Source organism: Pezoporus occidentalis, unplaced genomic scaffold (assembly GCF_034315485.1).
Source record: "Pezoporus occidentalis ecotype Australia unplaced genomic scaffold, CSIRO_AGI_Poc_V1 ctg288, whole genome shotgun sequence".
Lineage (NCBI taxonomy): Eukaryota > Metazoa > Chordata > Aves > Psittaciformes > Psittacidae > Pezoporus > Pezoporus occidentalis.
The window spans coordinates 399,532-419,077 of NW_026914807.1; the positions used below are offsets into that span (position 1 = coordinate 399,532).

Here is a 19,546-nt window from a genome sequence, read left to right on the forward strand (position 1 = left end):
CGTGCGTCTGTTTGCCTGCCTGTCCTTCCCGAGCTGCCCGCTCCGAGCGGCGAACCGGGCCCGGAGGGCTGTGGGTATCTCCCCTCTTTTGTGGTGCGGAGAGAGGGTGCTGAGTAAAGCAAGCACAACCAGATTTGTCATTTGCCCCTGTGAGGAAGGGGTAGTCCGTGAAGCGAGCGCGTCTCGGGCTTTTCCGGGGGTGAGAACGGATTTGAGTAGCCCTGAATTACAAGTAGTACTGCTACACAAAACCCCCTGGATTGCGGGGTGTGTCGTATGGTGTGGCACGGCGGTGTAACAATGTGCTGGCAGCGCATCAGGGCTGGAAGCGCTGCAGACCCCGTATAACGCCAAATGCTTTTGTTAGATTTCTAAACAGCCTTTGATATAAATTCAGAGGACAGCGATTACAGGCTTTTCCTAGTAACACCAGGCTGAGCACCTCGGTCGCATTTTCTGCAGCGCCCATCTCTTTCCTTCTCCGCGCCCAGGAGATACGTGTGCTCCGGTTGCCGTTGGCTCGGAGGGGGCCGGGCCTCGCCGCTCCTACGGTTGGACTCCCAACTTTTGAGGTGTGCGGGAAAAAGGGGGAAACTTCCAATTAGGGGCGGCGCTGGAGGTAAAAGCCGGTGTCAAGCCATTCCACTTGGAAGCCTCCTGCGAGAAGCCCATTCTGCCATTAGTGGATTTGTCTTTACGAGGTTACAGCATTATCGAAGCAGCCGTTTCTTAGCGAGCGCATCACCCGGCTCCGCGGCGGCAGCGGCAGCAGCAGCAGCAGCGGGGAGCCCCGAGCATCCGTGCGCGGAGCTTCACTCCCTCTGTTCGCGGGGAGGGAGCAGCGTGCAGCGGCCTGACCCAGGGGTCAGCTCCCTCCGGGGCTGGGGGTTGCGGGGGGAGGCAGCCCAGTAATCCGCATGCTCTGTTTTTCGGAGTTAGCGGTGCCCGCCACACCAGAGGCAGGGGGAAGCGATGGGAGCAAACTGAAGCCCTAATGTCTTCGCCGGGAGCCTCCGTCCTCCCGCTGCAAAGATCGGGCACCCGGGGAACAAAAAAGGCACAGAGGCGAACAAGCGCGGGTTTGTTCCCTCCAGGGAGAAAACCGCGCACAAAAATTTTGCGGTTAAAGTGGGGCATTTACCCCGAGGTAAGATAAAGCAGCATCAACCAGGCAGCCCGACGCTGTCGGCGCACACATGTAATCCGGAGTTTGCAGCCCCAGGCAAGGGAAACGGGCGACTTTTGAGATGCAAGTGCGGGCCGGTGGCACCGCGGGTCCAGACCTGCGGGGAGACGCCCAGGTAGATGCATCCGGGGACCTGGGAGACGCGCTAGTTCTGCTTTCCTACCTGAAGTTTTTTCCTAGGAAAGGGGGAAAAAACCCAGCACAGGCCTTTCCTCCAGCTGTGTGCCTGTAACTCACGTGTGTGCAGTAGTCTAGCCCTAAAACATCTTTATAAAATAGGCCGTGTCTGTTATCGATTAAAAAACCGTGTAGAAGCCTTTTCAGATGCGCGGTCTGCCGCGCCGGGATCAAACCGGGCCGCTGCTTGAGGCCGTGCACCCCACCGGCCGGTACCGAGGGACTGCAGCCCGTCCACCGGGCTCCTTGCGAGGAAGCCGTGTGGTGCGGCTGGAGTTTCGGGTTTCAAACGGTGGGGATTTCACTTTTGTGACGGCCGAGGGTTTTAGGTTTTTTTCCTTTGAGAGCCTTAGCGAAAACCCAAAGCCCAGTGATGGCACTTTCATGAAATGCCACGCCTCTGGCCGTGACCCGGGTGCGTGTCTTGTGTATGCAGTGTCCCCCTCCCCCAGCATCTGGGGATCCCTTTTTACGGACGTGCTTTGACCAAAATTTTTGGGACAGCTTTCGGGAACTCCTGGTTTCCCATCTTGAGCTAAGCGACAGCAACAGCAGGCAGTCCCGGCAGTTCTGCTCCGGCGCTAAATCCTCGTCGCTCCGCACGCTGCTTGTGCGCTCCCGGCGAGAGCAGCTTTTGTAGCTCGCAGCAGCTCCGCAGCCTTTTCGCTGTGTCCTGAACGTGGCGATTAAGAATTCCCCCCTCCCCGGGCGAGCTGTCCGCGTTAATCACTTGCCGTTTGGCTGGCACTCGCTCCCACACGGAGTGGCGGCGGCAGGCGGGAGGAGGGGGCTCGATGCGGGGGCGCTGAAGTGGCGAATCTCCCTCTTCCCCGGGCAGGCGCCGGGCTGTGAGGGGGAGCTGCGGGGCTCAGTGCACGGCTGGCCTCCCACCCCCCCCCCCCCCCCCCCCCCCCCGATTGCCTCTGCGCCCCGGGCTTGGAGGGACCAAACCTGGGAGTATCGGCAGGGATGGGCGTTATGAACATGAAATTTACGAGGAGCTCGCCAAGCCAAAAGTTCCAAAGTAAATAGATGCAGCCGATAACTACCAACCCGGAGATTTAAGGGCTCAACACGGGCAAAAAATCAAGCAGCCGTAGAAATGCCAGCGGAGGGAAACGGTGCTTCAGCCCCCTTCCCCCCCCTCCCCCGCTTACCCCCTCCCCGCTTCCGAGGTAGCCACACCGCTCACACGCGGTCAAAAGCGCGTTAAGGGCTGCCAAAGCCGGATCAGGCAAAAACGCGCTGTAATGAGCTCCCCCCGCAATGCAGCCGCTGATGGACGAGTGGCTTTTTTTTTTTTCCTCCATCCCGATTCAGAGCTCGCAGAGGCTGCCCCGGAGGGAAGCGCGGAAATCAGCGCGGTCGAGTCGCACACCACGCGAAGCTGGGGGCGTCTGGTGGGACCCGAAGAAGGGAAATGGGGCTCTGGGGACACCCGGGGACACCCCATCGCGGGTGGGAGGCTGCGGTCGAAAGGGTCGGTGCGTGCTGTGATCCCTGCGGGGGAGCTAGGAAGGCTGCGAGCACTCGGTGTGTCCTGGGGTGGCGGGGATGCGCTGGCGCGACAGGGGGGAACGCGGAGTCAGCGGGTCTGGAAGGGGGGGTCGCGGGCTGCACCGCCGGGGGGTTCCCGGGGAAGCCGGGCGGGAAGACCGGGGGAGAATGGGGCGACATGGGGTGTCAGCGCTGCGCGACCGGCCACGGAGCCTCGCAGCGATGTCTGGCAGCGCCGCCGCCGCCGGGGTTTTGACAGCTTGGCTGAGCGGAGTGAGCGGAGCTTTATGGTAATTGCGGTTCTCCACTGGCCTTCTGGGTAGCGAGCGAGGGGGGTATCTGCGGGGAGGGGGGCGGCTTTCCTCTCCCTGCCGGCCGGGGGGCGCGGGGGCCTCCGGGGAGCCGCAGCTTGGCAGCGACCTGTGCCAACCGGGGCGTGGGGGGGGGGGGAGAGAGCGCAGCGAAGCGAGGGGCTGGCGGGGGAGGGGGGGGGGGCAAATCAATTAGCCAGGGCACGAGGGGGGAGCGGGTGAGCGGCCGGGCGAGCCCTGCTTGGGTAGGGAAACGCAGGGGAGGGGGAAACTTGCAGAGGGAAAAAACGGTGGCGGCGCTGCTGCTGCTGCCGCCGCTGGCGGCGGCTCCCTCGGTGCAGCGCCTGCCCGGGGGGAGGGGAAGGGAGGGGAGGCGGCGGCTGGAGGAGGAGGAGGAGGAGGAGGGAGAGAGGGAGGGGGGATGAGAGGGGAGCGCAGCGTGCAGCAGACGGAGCCCGGTCTCCCAGCGGCAAGGTGAGGAAGAGCGGCTTTCCCGGCGGACTAAAGGGGGGGGGGGGGGGGGGCCGAGGGGAAGAAAGGAGGAGGAGGAGAATTAAATCCCCAGCCACACACACACAAAGCCGCGGCGGCCAGGGCACGGGAGACGGCGGCGCGGGCGAGATGGGAGCGCCGCGCTCGCCAGCGCAGGAACTTCGCCCGGAGCAAGCCAGCAACATGGCGCTGCCAAACCAGAGCCGGCAGCCGGAATGAGCATCGCGGGCTGCCGCTCCCACTACCGCTGCTGAGCCCAGCCGAGCAGGGAAGCAAACCCCTTCCCGCGGGCACCTGTCCCGTCGGCGCAGGCGGCGGCCGAGTTCCTGCCCCCCGCAGCTCAGTGCCTACCCGCACCCGTTCCCCGGCCTGCCTGCGCCGGGGCACGCCGCGGTACACGCACCCACGGAGACGGGGAGGGCGATAGGGAAACTTTTCTCGCCTCTCTCCACCTCTGACTCCTGACGGGGTTGCCCTTCCCGGGAGAGCGGCAGGGCAAGGAGACGGTGCGGGGACCCGCGGCGCGGACGGCGCTCGCCGCAGCCCCGCGGCGCGGCAGGAAGGTCAGTGCTCCGCTCCGCGAACAGCTCCCGTGCGGAAGGCGCCGCCGGCGGGTCCCGCGGTGACCGGGCGTCCGCGGGGCTCCCCTTGCCCCGCCGCGGGGACGGCAGCGGTGGCGCAGGCGAAAGTTCCGGCGCGGGTCAGAGGGGCTCGGGCGGGAGTGATACAAGCGGCGGCGGGGCGGCGGTGTGGGGGTCTCACAGAGCGGCTCCGGGGCTGCGGTGAGGGAGGGGAAGTTTCGAAGCAGTTGCTTGTAAAGATGCCTGTTCTGGGCGGCGGGGGGAGCTGCCGGTCGCGCTGTCGGCTCCGGTGCGCCCGTGTGTGTGTGAGGGGGTGGCCGTGGTGTTCCCGTCGACTCGCACTTCGCGATCGGGAAAGCGCCGGGGCAGCGGCGGTGTGGGGCTCCCTGGGGACAGGCCCTGCTGACCCACGGAGCAGGGACGGTTCCCAAGGCGTGCGAGCCGGGCTCCGCGCTCCGTGCCCGCGGAGAGCACCGGCAGGTGAGCGGCGGGGAGAGCCCGCTGCTGGCTGCCTTCCCCCCACCAGGAGAGCCCGGGGCGCCGCTTCCCCCCTCCTCCGCTTCCCTCCGCCCCGGCGGGGCGGGCGCCGCCGCGCACGTGGATCAGGGCGGCCCAGGGCTTTCCCGTGCGCGGAGCTGTGGCTGGCGTGAGGTCCGGCGTGACACGGAAGTTTAGTGAGCCCCAAAGTGTAGTTTGGAGTTGAGAGCAAGCGGGAGGGACGCTCGGGCTTGCCATCAAAGGGCCGGCCGGAGGGGGCCGGTCGGGCAGGGGAGGCAGCTTTGTGAAGCCGGGGCCAAGTGCGGCGGCTCTGCGCAGCATATGAGGCATGTATTTGATGTTCCCGGAGCGAGTCCGGGGGCGAGTGCTGCGGAGCGTTCACGTTCCTTTCTTGCTCGATCCGTGTATGCTGTGTGGTTCCCCCCCCCTTTCGTTTCCGCGATGTCTGTCGGATCCCGGGTTTGGAGATGGGGGAGGGAGAGCACCTCCCCGTTTTCCCCGACCACAAGAAAAAACGCCTCGACCGTAGCGAGCGGTGTAAAACTGCCAAAGTGTGGGGACTGGCTTTAATGGTATCGCCTCGGAGCTCCTCGCAGCATTCCCACTAATGAATCTTTTCCAGAAACTCCGTTCATTGCTTTCATCTGCTCTCTGGAGCCCGCAGCTTTTGTATTCGTGTTTGTATTAAAAGGTTGGGGGGTGGGGTGGGGGTGGGGGTAGCCCAGCCAGCACCATGCAGCCAAGCCCGGATTTTCTAAAGGTTTTCTATTTTCCATTTTCCCTCACTCCTCTCCGTGTCCCTTCCGCGGGGGGCGGCCGGAGCAAAGCCGTGCCCCACCGTTGCTGCTTGGGAACAAAGCTGAGAGTTGGGGGACGGGCGGTGCGGGGTCTCGGTCCCAGCTGGGGGGGACGGGCGGGACAGCTCCCGCTTCCTCCGCCGGTGGTTTCGCCGCTAGCCGCTCTTCCCTCCGCTTCTTCCCCCCCCTTCTTTCCCCCCTTCCCCGATCCAGCTTTGTGCGCGCCGGTGCCCTCCGAGCCCTGGAGCACCGCTCGCTCCGGCCGCAGCTCTTGGCTACTTTCACCCCCGAGCCGCGGTCCCCGCCTGCCTGGAGCCCAGTGCTGCCGCGCTTGCGACACACCGGTTCATTTCCTTTCGGTTCTGCTGTCGGAGCCGCTGGGTGGATTCCCTCCCCCCGTTTTTTTATTCCCGAGAGGTAGCCAGCGCAGCGCTCACCCTAATTGCTTTTAGGAGGATTAGGAGCAAATTCCTCCCCCCCTCCGCCCTTTCTTCTCCACATTCCCCCCCCCCCCCCCCCCCCGTTGCCTTCGCGCGCCGGGGTTGCAGTTTATCCCTGGTGCAGTTCTTTGAATTGCTGTCACAAATAGGTGACTCAGAGTTAATTAGGAAGTATGCACCGGATCAGTGGGCTGCACAGCTCATTAGTTATTCCCCAGCCTTTTGCAGCGTTGGACCTCCGGCTCCTCGCCCCTTAGACAGCTTTAAATACGCACCCCGGAGGGCTGGCAGGGACCAGGGAGCACTTGGGGTGAGGGGGGGCTGGTTGCGAAGCGGCGTGATGAATACGGACAGTCCAGGTTGGGAGCTTGCGTGTGGACTTAAGGTCGGGTCCCCTCTTTATCTCATCTTCTTCTCCCCCCTCCCAAGCCCCTCCGGCCCCGGCTATCCAACCTGTCCCCCGAGGGAGCCCTCGTCGCCCCAGGGCCGGAGGGACTAGCCCGGAATGTCACCAAAAACAGGCACCCCCAAAAAATAGTTTATTGGAGCGTACGCGGAGAGAGCAGACAAAATCTCATTTGTCAGGCATGAAGGTGGGCTGTGTGGAAGGCTATAAATATACCGGAGAGGATTGTATCGCGGTCACTTTTCTTCGCCATTTCTAAGGTGAGTGGCGGAGGCTGAGGGACCGGGCAGGGGCTTCTCCTGGTATTGTTTGTCCGTCTGTGATAGATCGGTCTAGACAGCCGCTCAGGCTCCCTGCGAGCTCAGGAACCGGAGCCTGAAAGGGAGAGTGGGGGAGCCGGAGAGGAAAAGGTCACCGCGGTATTTTTTTTTTTTTCTCTTGTGGCGATGGTTGTTAACCCTTAAAGCCGAGAGGGGATCGGGGTCGGCTGCTCCGGCCTGGAAGGATGCGGGAGCATCAGCAGTCACAGCGATGCTGCCGGAAAGGGGTGGGGGTGGACACGACGAGTGGGGCAGTGCGCCTCGGGCCCCCGGCGCTGCCCGTCCATCCGTTGGCTTCCTCCGAGCTGTTTCCCGCAGTAGAAAAAGAGTTCACGAGGCGAGCGCCAGAATATTTCGTTCCCAGGAGTTTTCTTTCGTTGGAAACTCCGAGGAGCGCTTGGAGCCAGGGTTGTGTGGCCGGGGGTGAGGGGAACGGGGAGGTCTCGGGGGTGGCCAGCTGGCAGGGGGTACCTAGCCGCTCTCCACCTCCCCCGGCCCCACCGTGCTCCCCTTTCCCCGGAGCTGCAGGGAAAACCCAGCGGCGGAGGTTCCCGTCCCCGTGGGGGGAGCGCCTTTTCGCGGTCACCTTCAGGTCCCATCAACTTCACCGCCGGCGCCCTCGGCACCACGGGGCCACCACGGGTGTGCTTACGACGTGGGGCAACCCTCGGCCTGTGTCCATGCATGCCAAGGCCGAGTGTACCCGCCTTGAATCATATGGAAGCCCATGGGGCCACGCATGCTTTGTGGGGGGCAAGGGCAAGCGGGGAGCGGGTTCTTTGTAGGGGCTTGGGAGGGTCGGGGGCTGTTTGCAGCCCCTGCGTCAGTATGTGCTTCCTTTTGTACTGAGGCGTCCTCCGTGGTGGATGAGATGCGATCGTGGCGTGCAAGCCTGGGCTGTACAGATTAAAAGCAGTTACGGCTTTAGAGCGATGGATAAAAGCTGGTTTTGTTGGATTCGCCTGCAGCGCAGACCATTCCCATTCCTCTTTGTCTGAGCCCCGGTTCCGGGCGCTACAGCCTTATTGGAAATGCTCCCAAGCAGCCCGCGCAGCCAGGGCAGCAGGCAGCTCAGTGCTTATTTACACGTCACATCTAAATACATCTCTAATTAGAATAGAAGCAGTGCCGGAAATGGCAGATTTGTTGCATATCTAATAGAGACCAGTGCAAACAGACTCAGCAGGGTTTCCGTCTTCCCCCCCCCCCCCCAAAAAAAAAAAGACCATCAAGACCAAGCCAGTAATCTGAGACCGAACAGAAATTACTTCTCCCATTTGAGTGCATTAGGAACCACATTGGCGACTGTAATATTTAAAGCAATACTTAGGATGTGTGAACAGAATGCCCAAATATGGACTGGGTCTTGAAACAATACTGGTGCTTTGGCTTTATTCTTGCAGTGGTGGACAATCCAGGCGCTGTGTCACACACCGTATCTGCCTTTACCAGGATGTGCTGAGAGCTGCAGCCTCTCGGGCAGTTCAAAATTGTCCCATTTCCCTGCTCTACCTCCACCTTGTTACAGTCCACTTTAAGGTTGATAAAGAAGCCAAGGTCCCCTAATGGGGATGCCAAACGCAAGGCCACAGAGCTCCAGAGCCTCCTCCATGCTCTTGCACAAGCAAACTGTGTGGATCTGCAGCTGCGAGACTGCAAAGTTGACATGTTTTTGGGTCTCTGCTTGGGGAGAAAATGCACCCAGGCCGCCACAGCCCAAAATAATGACTGCTGCGCATGCCAAAGTAGTTTTAGCAATCTGTACCTGTCGTTTAAAAGGTCTCAACTTTGACCGGTGAGTGGCCCCTGCAAAAAAGGGCAAAAGGCCTGCTCCAGCTCAGGTCACAGCTCTAGCAGCCGTGTTGCTCTCGGGGGAAATGTGGCTTGGAGTAAATAGGTGCTCAGTATGGAGGAGAAGTGGCCTCTGATTTCTGCATGTCTTGACGGTGTGGGCTCTGGCTGGGACTCTGTGGTGCAGTTGGGTTGCACAGGTGATATGCAATACGCTCTTTCCCCCGAATGCTGTAATACATCATGCTTTAGTGTGGGCTCTGGAAAAGCAGCATGAAGCTGAGTTTAATACTTCCTCCTTAGGCTGCTGTTGCTTTACAAATAATTGATGGCCAGAGCGGGGCTGATCCCCTCTTTCTTGGATCTGCCGTCACCTGAAGAGGCAAGCCAGGCTGAGCCCTGTTATCCATGCCGAGCAGCTCTGCCTGCCTGCATGCGTGTGTATGCCTGCTTGCAGGAGACAGCGCGAGGCCCGGGCTGCAGGCAGGGGGAGTTCCCTGGCCCTGAGCAGCTCCCGTTAATCCTCGTGTCCTTTCAGGGAACCAGTTTACAGCTGCCTCCGGAGTAAACTTCTACTCTGACCTGGCCTGCTCAGGTCCGGAGGCTGTGGCAGGCAGGGTGTCTCCATCCTTTTCTGGGGGGAATGTCTCCGGAGCAGGCAGCCAGTACTCACTCCTTTGAATGACCCAGCAGATGAGGGGGGGATGGAGAGGAGGAGGCTGAGAACTTGTTGGAAATGTAGATTTAGGAAAGTTCTGCTACATTCCAGCAGGGAATTCATTCTTCGTTTGCTGGACAGTTCTTGGCTGAGTGGAGATTTTTTTTCCACCTCTCGTCCACCACTGGAAAAGTTAGCGAGCAAGAGCATGCTTCAGTACCTGCTCTCCTGTTTGCCTAAACTGTTGTCTGAATTATCCGGGACTCTCCCTACGCATACAAGTGTTCTTCGCACCTCAAACCTACCTCAGCTGGTAGATTCGGTGCTGTGTGATTAGACATGCAAGGAGGTTTGCTTGGAGAAGATCCTGACAGCATGAAATATAATTTGTGATCTGAAAGACAGTTTCCAGTATAATCTCATTATGCACCACAGACTCCCGGTGTTATTTTGTAGAAGGCGGACAATGATCAATTTACATTGACCTAGGGCTGGGCGAGCTTTTAGATGGTAATTGCCATATTGATTTGCATGCAAAAAGAAGACCTGCTAAAATTAAAGACCGGAAGCTAAATTTATTGTCTAGGTGAAAACTAAAGGACTTGTCACAAGTCTGGGGTAAACTTGGAAAGCTATGAAATACGGAGAAAATGATTCTCGTCCCAGTTGCTCTGGAAAATGAATCTGCATGACGGAGTCCGGGGCTGCAAAGACCCCATTGTGAGCGGAGGCACACAAGCCGGGGCTGTTCTGTGTAAGCCCCGACTCTAAACAATCGGAGAATAAAATATCTCTGTCCAATGAAAATCTCAGCCTGAATGTTGGGATTGTCGTGCTAAGGAAAACAAAGCTTTATTTGGATAAGACAAAGTGGAAAGCGCAGAATCCACCAGCCACACTGGGAATGGCTCATATAAAGAGCCGAGTGTGTTCAATAGAGCGCTGGGGAAAGGGGGAGGCTCAGGGCTGCGCTCTGCAGCCGAGCCTTCACCGGGAAGGCCTGGCATTGTGCTTCCTCTGCCTGCTCCTCGGCCAGGAGGGGTGAGAACACTCCGAGCCAAACCCACTCTCTTCATGGCTCCTGCTGCCCTGGGAGCAATCTCCTGAGGCTGGGAGCTGCACCCGTGCAGCTCTGTGGCAGGGTCAGTCATTCTCTATGCACCTCCAGATGGCCCATGGTGGGCTGTGGTCTGCCAGCACTGACAGTTCTCAGCGTGTTTTTTCACTTTCAGCTGGATGAGCTCTTGCTCTTACCCCAGGTGTTCATTTAACGCCCGGGAATACCTCTCCTACGGGTCTTGTATGTCTTTCAGTATTTGCATATTGCAAAACATTTGGGCCTGTATTCTGCTATAAAAGGTTTTCTCCTCCATGGAGTATCGAAGTGGCTGGTGCCTGGCACAGTTGGTAGCAGAGAGGAGTATGTCTGTACTTGCATAGGAGGCAGACCTGGTGCCGCCTGATCGCTGTCCTTGTGCTTGTGTGGCACAAGTACCATGGGGCTGCTTGTCTCTTACCCACTGCTGCATTTCTGCCACGCTTCCCAGGAGTGGAGTGGCATTGCAGATGGGGGGCTCTTGGAGGGTTGTGAGGGCTTTGTGGACTCATTTAGCCATGGCCTGAGGATAGATGGCATTTTTGTGTGGTGGCAGGTAGGGACGAAGAAGTGAAATCAAAGCTGGAGGGGTGTATTCTCAGCTCTTGAAATTCACAGAGAACTTGCTAATGGCAAAAGAAGGGGTGGGCTGAGCTCCCAAGTGTAAATTCCCTCCCTGAGCCAGACTTTCTCCATGTGAAAGCCCCTGTCTATGAAGAGATCCTACAGGGATCCCTGATCCTTAGGCAATCCCCTCTGCTCCCACGCCTCGGCATGCTGGGTTGTACTCTAAGCCTCTGCACCTTGCCTACAGCAGCAGGAGTCTGAGCTGGGGATTGGGAGAAGCCCTTCCCACAGTCTGCAGTCCCCCTGGCTCACTTTGCTCTGGCCTGGCCATGCTCCCTGTGCAGTTTTCGCTTCTTCCCGTTTCAGTAGTTGGGTACAAAGTGGATTAGCAAAGCCCAATGCAGAATTAAGCAGCCAAGTGCAAAGTTATGCCGAGCTCCACCTGGGACAACTTGCCTGCCGCTGCAGTGCAGACCTCACATGCTGTGCTGTGCTGTGCTATGACGTGCCAGGGCAGCCCAGGGCCAGCGGGCAGGGGTGGATGCTTCCCAGGGTCTCCATGCAGCTGTGGGTGAGGAGAGAAATAGCTCTGGCTAAAGTTGTGAGCAGCAGGGGAAGCCGGAACAATAGTTGCGAGCAGGAAGTGATCTCCCAGGGTAAACGTTTTAATGGGAGTGTAACCTGGCATTGCAGAAAAACCCAACCCAGGGCGGCTGCTGCCAGCTGGGGAGGATGCAGGAGATGTGTGGGAGGCCGTGCTGTGCCGTGCCATGCCGTGCTGTGCCAGGGGCACCCGCAGCGGAGCTGGGGGTGGCTGCGGCGCAGCCTGCCCTGAGCAGGTGGCTGAAGGTTGTCTTATTTTAGCTACAGAAATACCTCTCTAGATCCATTACTGCGAGATCTTGCTCGCAATAAACTGTATTGGCTCTCCTCTTTATATTGCTGGTATGAAAGAAAACCCAGCCTATATGCATGGAGGCAAGCATGAGCTAGTGAGATCAGGTTTCTGACTGAGCTCCCGGAGGAGAAGTCAGCATTTGATTGAAGCTACACTTGGTTCTTGGTTCCCAGGGGACAGCAGCCCTGAAACACGAGAGCCCTCCCTCCTTTCCCCCCCTCCGCCCCTTCTCTCTCTTCTTCCTCTAAAAGCCTTTGTGCTGAAAGAGCCTGAGTAGACACGAACCGCCGGTCTCTCAAGAGTGTGTTGCAGCCTTTGCTGACATTTTGTTAGCAGTGGTTTTTACTAGGCCAGCAGATTTCTAGCTATGTATGGGCAATGATACCTGCGAGTACATAGGCATTTGTCGGAGAATCCGATTCGGAAGTTGGTTGGAGATGTATCACGTCAGTGTGAAGCACACCTGCCTGGGGAGTATTACCCTTTGGTAGAGACCAGACCAAGACGGACAGCTTCTGACATCAGCTGTTTTCCCTTGCTGGTGCTGGCTTGCAAACTGCATACAAGCACCTAAAAAGTGTGCTGCCAGATCCTGTGGCCTCTTTTAAGAGTTCATGTGGTACCAGAGAAAGGATATATTGGGGGTTTTGTCTTTGAGATGCGTATTGGTAATGCTAGGAGTCAAACTGGGCAAGGGAAGGGTTCCTCCAGTCCCTTTATGTTCCCCTCGTTCTTGCTTCGCTTTGCTGCTGCTACCGAAATAAGGCCAGGGAAGGAGGTACGGGCATTGACACTCGAATTCCAGCTGTGGCCAACAAAAGGCCCGCTGAGAGCGTGCAGGTGGTTGTATTGCACAGGAAGTCCGACTCGTGTTTTAGGTTTGGGGGCTTTTTTTTTGCTCTTTTCCCTTACGAGGGAAAGGGCTAAAGGTGGAAACGGGTCTCTGCCGGGGTCCTGGCCCAATGCACGGCCGACCGGGGCGGAGGGATTCCTCCGCGGGAGGTTTGCTGCTGTAACAGGTCGGGTGCCGAGGCCGCTGCCTCCGCTAAGCCCGGTGTTCCCGCGGAAGAGCTGCTCAGGGGCGAGCTGCGAGGCGGCGGTCGAGCTCGTCGTGTGCCGCTGCGCAGCTGCAGGCACGGCTTTCCCCGCTGCTACGGGGCTTCTCCTCGCCCTTCCCAAAAGCCAGATCGAGAGCGGAGCTCGATTACTGATAAGGCTTTCTGTCGGGAGGGCTGGAAAGTCCGCTCTGCTGTCGGGGGGAGCCCCGCAGCGCTTGGGACTTCCACCGGCATCGGGCTGGCGGAACGATTCTGCCCAGCCTCCCTCTCGGCCGCGGAAGCTCCCCGAAGCTCTGCCTGACCCACCGCCGGGAACAAGCACGTTTCTGGCCCCGGGGCGGGGGAGGTGGGTAGAGGGTGTTCCTTGTTTCGAGTAAACTAGCTGCGGTAGTTGATGGTAAAGCAGCGAAGGCAGACACAATGCTGCTGTTGATCTCTAACTGGGGATTGTTAGTCGGGATTTAACTCTGTGGCGAGGGAGGGGGGAGCGAAGGCTGTTTACAGCCAGTGCAAATAATGTGACAGCTGTTGGAGCGCGAAGAGCTCGCGCCTCTCCGGCAGTCGCACACAAAAGCTCTCGCTGCGGCCAGAGCAGCCCCGGGGGCGTTTTCGGGGCCCGGACGGACACCCCTGGGGCTCGGCGGGCATCCGGGGAGGCGGGGCGCCGAGCCTCACTCCCCTACCGTCTCCGGAGCCAACGCCGCCGGGGGCGGAGGAGCCACCCCATCCTCCTTTTTCACCCTCCCCCTTTTTCCCGGTTGATTTACAAAAGGCGGCGGGGGGGGGGGGGGGCGGGCTCCGCGCCCGACCACGACCTGCTTTGGAGCTGGGAAATCCCTCCCGGCGGCGGGTTTGCGGTGACTTGGTGGGAGCAGCGAGAGAGGCGTCCCGGGAGCCCTGGGGCCGCAGCAGGCGGCCCCGCTGAGGCCTCGGGCAGGGCATGGCATGGCATGGCGTGGCTTGGCATGGTATAGTACAGTGGTGCCTGAGGCTGGCAGTGTGTTTGCTTCCCGAACACGTGTTGGCATAGGAGAAGTTATCGAGCTGGCAGCGTGCACCTCTGGCAGCTTGGACGTGCAAGGACCCCAATAACAGGGTTTTGGTGGAAAAGCTCCTGCATAAATACACCAGGAAGCTTTCTCCTGAAAGCTTCTGCATCTAAGCCCTGCAGCTTGCCTTTTGAGCATAGGACATAGAATATGTTTCCTGTTCTTGAAGTTTGCTCCGGTACCCAAAGTGTTCTCCCGAAGAGACTCTGGAAAGTCGAGGGAACTTTGAGAACTGGGTTCCAGCCTATATTTGTATGTGACATAGTTGAAAATCGCTTTTATATGTGACCTCCACGTACTGTTTTTTTTAATGAGGCAGCTCTGGGGTGGAAAGCAGGTGGGAAGAGGAGTTGCTTATTTCCTCCCCCACCCCCCTTTTTTGTAATTTTGGTCGCGTGTTGCCTCTATTTCTCTCCAGTCTATATCCCCCCCCCCCCGGCCTTGTCCCCTTGGTCCTTTATGGATTATGCTGTGCTATTAGCAACAATTTTCTCGATTTCTATAAACTTTTATATGATACATGCCATTTTTTCTACAATACAGCTTGCGAAACTAGTTTCGCCTTGGAGCAAAGGCGGAAAGATAAACAAGCCTGCATAGCCAAAACACTGGCAATCTCTGCTTTCTTCCAAATCTTTTAAAGTCACGGAGCAATATTTTCACGATTATGCTGCTGCTTCTGAGGAGGGAATGTCGCTGGCGTCAAAAAAAAAGGAAAAAAGCTAATGCAAATTAGAGAAAATTTTCTTTCAGCGATATGCAATGTATTAGTCACTTATCATGCTTAGAGGCAGACCTCATTTGCGCGTCTGCCAACTCGTTCACATCTGCTCGGAGCTGTTCAGGGCATTTTAACCTTGGCGATGTCGTGTCGTAGTCCCACGGATCAAGAACGAGTAATTAAAGCTTTAAGCAGCAGCAAAAAATTCATAGCCGCCCATCTGCATCGCAGTTGAGTCGCTGCTTTGTTTCGGTGCAGAGCGCCGGGATGGGAAGGCAGGGCCGGCAGCGGCCTCGTTCTCCAGAGAGGCATCTGGATTGCTCCCCCTCCCTTTATTTATTTTTCCACGGGAAAACCGAGCCTTGTCGTTGGGTTTCCTTTTTTTTTTTTTTTTTTTTTTTTTCCCCCGGTGTTTTCCACTCGCTGAGGCGGGCGGCGCCGGTACAGCCAGCCCTGGACGTGAGTGAGCTCTGGTTTGTGGGGATACGGGGCTGGAATATACGGAGTTACGGAGACGTGAGGATGTGGTGTGCGACACTGAGTTGCGGAGACGTTTCTTGAGGGGGGTTCATCGTGCTGCTTTCCGAACCGAGGCCTTGACACCGCTTTCCTGAAGCGTTCAGTAAAGCGTTTTCCTTCGAGAGACGTTAGCACCCGAAAGCCGACATAAACTTTGGGGCGAGGCTAATTTTTATGCATTAGCAGAAACCGAGCTGTTGGGAGGAGGGAAGAAAGAAAAAAACGGGGGAGGGAAAAGCCCCAACTTCCCAAGCACTTTTTCTTACGTGTGTCGGACGAAGGTCCCACTGCACCGGGGACCAGCCCCGCAAACAAAGCCTTGCAGCGAGCGGGAGGCTTCTGGGCCGGCCGCGCTAGGTAAAAGGGGAGACGGAGGCACCCAAGTTTAATATTTCGCTGTTGTGCGCCGGCCATTTGCTGCATGCGGCGCGGAGCCGCTGTCCCCGGCGGGGCTGCCGCGGGAGGGATGGTTGGAGGGAGCGGTAGGAGCCGCTCCCCATCTATCAGCCCCTCGAAGCTGTTGCTCCGTAAATGAGGGAACCACAGGCCCTGTCAGCCGCAATTATGCAAAATGAAGTCGTCTGTGATCAATATCTCCCAACGTCCCCGACGGATGCGGGGAGGGAGCGGAGGGGGGGAGCCCCCGCCTGGCGTGTCGCGGCGCGAAGCGCTGCGCTGGGTGGCCGGAGGGAAACCAAGGGCGTACGTCCCGTTAATCACTCCAGATCCCCCCCCCCTCCCCCCCGGGGTTGCGGCCGGGGCTGCGGGAAGGAAACGGGGGCTGTGCTCCGGTATTTCTGAGGGGATAACGTTGCTGAAGTGAGCGTAGGCTTTCTCCCAACTCTCTCGCTGGAGCGCTGGGACTTTCATATGGGGGGGAGCGGGGGGAAGGAGGTGTGTCTCCTCCTCAGTCCCATGTTTGCCAGGCTATTAGGGGTAGGAGAGGGGGACACGGCGGGTCTCGGCGAGCCCGGTGAATGGCGAGCCCATGGCGCTGCTCTCGCCCAGCCTCCCGCGGCCGAACAATGGGGGACGGGTGGGGGGAAGGGGCTGGCTTGGTGGTATTAGTCTTTTTTTCTTATTCTTATCCCCCGTCCTCTCTCTCTTTATATCCCTCTCCTGAAAATCAAAAGCCATACGGAATAAAGGCAACAATGAAGGGCTCTCGGGCTGCCGAGTGCGCGGCGGGTTAATGGGGTGGGGGCACGCAGGGCTGCGCTCTCTTCCCCGCGCCGGGAATGCGGCCTTAAATTACTTGAAATGCACATTTCTGCGTGTGTGTGTCCCTCTCCCAGTGCTGCCGCTGCTCCTCTTTCGCAGCCCGGACTCGGCTGCTGCCTGTTGTCTCTGGCAGCAGTAGCGGAAACCCCGCTCCCGTGCGTGTGCGTGTGTGTGTGTGCCTCTAAAATGGCGCGGACGCCCTGGGTAGGGAGATGCGGCGGGTGGGCGAGGGAGGGAGGTCGGGCTCTCGCCGGGGGTCCCCGTCTGCGCGGGGGACGGGGTTCCTGCGGCAGAGCCGGTTTGCGGCGCTCTCCCCTGCCACCGCCTCCTCCGGCAGCTTTCTTCACGGCTCGGCGGCGGGCTGAGCGGCCAGGCGTGCAGGGGAGGAAACCCCCGGTCCCTCTGGCTCCCCCCCGGCGAGGGCAGCCCGCCCGCCGCCGCGGCGAGCGCTGGGCACGGAGTCATCGCCCGTGTCGGAGCGGAGGAGTGGTTGTGGGGGTGGGGGCGAGCTCCGTAGCGGCAGTACGGGACTGCTGTTGCGGCGGACGGGATCGGTATTTCCCGCGAATCCCCGGGAAATCCTTCATGCAGTGATGCCTCGAAGTTGGGTACCAGCTGCCTCGTTCCCCCCATCCCTCCCGGTGTGTGTGCACCTTTCCTATCGTGCCCCGTCGATCCGTTTTAATGGGAAGATCGGGGGGGGGGTGGGGGGTGTGTGTGTGTGTGTGAACGAGGGCACTTGCCCTGCAATGTCCCGTACCCTTCAGGTGGGCATCGCCGTGTGCCGAGGCAGCCTTGTCCGTCCCCCCTTTTCCCGGGCCTCCCTAAGGAGCCGTGTGTCTGGGGATGCGTGTCATTCCCCGGAGCCCACACGGTACTGCCTGCCGCGGAGGGAGCCCCGGTGGAAGGCTGCCAGGGTTATTTGAAGGATCGCCAGCCATTTTCTTCCTTATTGGCCTCCTCCCCCGCCCTCTTCCCCGGTTCTTAGGGCTTATCAATTGAAAACTTTTTTTTTCCCCTTATTTCCCTTTTTTGGCTGCCGCCGGCGCTGACAACGATGCGATGATTCGCCTCGCAGCATATGGGAAAGGGGGAAAGCGCCGCTGCCGCTGCGACGCAGCGACTGTGTGCAGGGTCCAAGGCGTGACAGGCGGTGCGGGGGGAACCTCCCCCCCCCCCCCCCTTCCGAGCCCTGCTGCGGGCGGAGAAGGAGGAGGAGGAGGGTGGGAGTCTCCGCCGGGCCGGAGCCAGGCCCGGGGCGGCGGTGGCGGGCGGTGGGCGGATACCTCGCCGGTGCTGGCGCTCGCTCGGCGGCCGGGGGTGCCGTCGGACGGCTCTGTCGCGTTGTGTTTACAAGGCAGAAAGTCCCGGTCGCCGTCCGACACGTGACGGTGTGGGAGCCCCGGTGGGACAACGGGGACACACGATGGGGACATGACGGGGGTGGCTGCGGCAGGAGCCTTAAAATAGACTTCGACCCCCGTTACACTGCCTGCACCGAAATGCACTACTGTCGTGCATGACATATATTTTAAATCGGTTTAGCGATCTCGCTGGCGCATTGTGCTTTATGGTTAAATGAAATGCCACACGTCCCGGGTAAAGGTCAAACTTTAATCCTGGGATCCGTGTGGCGGCTACTTAGTCTGCAGCTTCCTCCTCTGGGTTACAGGACACGGCACTAATGCCGTGTGGAGATGGCAGAAAACTTACGGTGTAGATGTAAAAGCGCAGCCACCCCTGTTCTTTAAGCACTTGTCTAATATTAGATCGCTGGCTGCTGCCAGAGTATTGTGAACGGCGCATTGTAAACGGTGCAGCAGCACGGTGCCTCAAGTCTCCTTTCCGCGGCATTGTGCGTTTTTAGAACTTGGAGGTACAAAAACGAGGTACCTGAACAAATAAGCAGCTGCCCATATTTCTTACAAATACCGTACAAGCGCTGCCCTTTAAATCACGCTCCATATGAACGGGTTGAGGGCTAATCAAAGTGGATCGCCACGAGTCTCCGATTGCTTTTCACTCCTCTCGCAGGGATTTTCACAAATCTAGATCATTTCAGTGGTCTGGAACCGAGTGGCGGGGGGGTGGTGGTGGTGGTGGTGTGGGGTGTGTGTGTGTGCGATCAGAGCTGGACAATTTATTGGCTCGGGTTTAATCTCTGAAGGGCCGGGTTGTTTGCCCAAGCGCCTGTCGCTCCGTCAGAGCCACAGGCTCTCATAGGCTTGGTGTTTTTCCTTTTCACCCTCGTAGCTCTCCCCGCCGGCTGCCGTTGCGCTGCTGCTGGGTCTGTGGCTTGTGCAGTGGAAACTGGCGGGCTGCCAGGCAGAGCTCGGAGGTGGAAAAGAGTAAAGGCGCCAAAAGGGAACTCGTGCGCCGCTGCAGTTCTCCTCCCACCCCGCTTCCTGGCTCGCTGCAGCCGCCGGCCCCGCAGGGCTTCCTCTATTCCCCCCCCCCCCCCCCCCGACATTCACCTGACTCGCCTCCGGGCACCCCGGGGCCTAGCAGGGGATGTGGAGGGCCAGAGGAGGCTGCCCCTGGCTGGGCGGTGCTGCCCTACCCATCTCTTTTCCCCCGAGGCACGGAGAAACGGCGTCTTCCTCCTTCTCTCCCCCCCCCCGGGGGCATTGGGTTTTTCTCGTTTCCACGCCAGGAGTGCGTTAACAAAACTTTGCTGCTGCTGCTGGCGTCAATGGCTGCCAAAAGTCTGTTGACGTTGCGAGGGAGACCCAAACGTTTCCCTTTTTAATCAGCTGCCCAAACAGCGCGGTGTGTGTCTCTGCCTGCCGCTGCGGCGCAGGGCAGCGCGGGGCCGTGGGTGTTCCCGGCACGACACGGCTCCGCTCGGCGCGGCACAGCGCGGCACGCCGGGGCCCTGCTTGGCACCACGCCGGGAGGCAGGTTAGTGCTTGCAGGAGCTTTAAACAACTGGTTTCACACGTCGGCATCGCTGCGGAGCCGCGTGTGTGTTGCGCGTCTCCCCCCCCTCCCGCCACCCTCCTCTCCCTCTCCCCTCCTCCGTGCATCACCGTCTATATTTAGCCGCAGATGGCTTTATCGGCCAGACACCTCCCGGAGGAAATGCCGTTCGCTCTCCGGCGGCCGAGCCCCGCTCTGTTCCGCACCCTGCCGCGCAGCGCAGCGTAGGGGGCGGGGGAGCTGCGGCATCCTGGGGTGCGCTGACATCGATGGGGGGAGGGGAACCCGCGACGGGAGGGGAGGAGGAGCTGGAAAGGAGAGAGGGAGAGTCGTGTCCTCGGTTT

At 59.5% G+C, this 19,546-nt stretch overlaps 1 protein-coding gene across 7 annotated transcripts in view; it reads left to right on the forward strand.

The window, feature by feature from the left end:
* The window catches only part of BCOR (BCL6 corepressor), an 80,252-nt gene that overhangs the window by 18,655 nt on the left and 42,051 nt on the right, over nucleotides 1-19,546 (forward strand). For 5 of the 7 annotated variants that reach the window (XM_062626058.1, XM_062626062.1, XM_062626065.1 and 2 more), the window contains exon 1: nucleotides 4,091-4,226. The exons of 1 other annotated variant lie outside the window; for it this stretch is intronic. The gene's annotated coding sequence lies outside the window, so the exon portion shown is untranslated. Of the gene's footprint in view, nucleotides 1-3,579; nucleotides 3,646-4,090; nucleotides 4,227-19,546 lie in introns of those variants that run through there. One more of the 7 variants, XM_062626059.1, reaches the window with a different exon arrangement.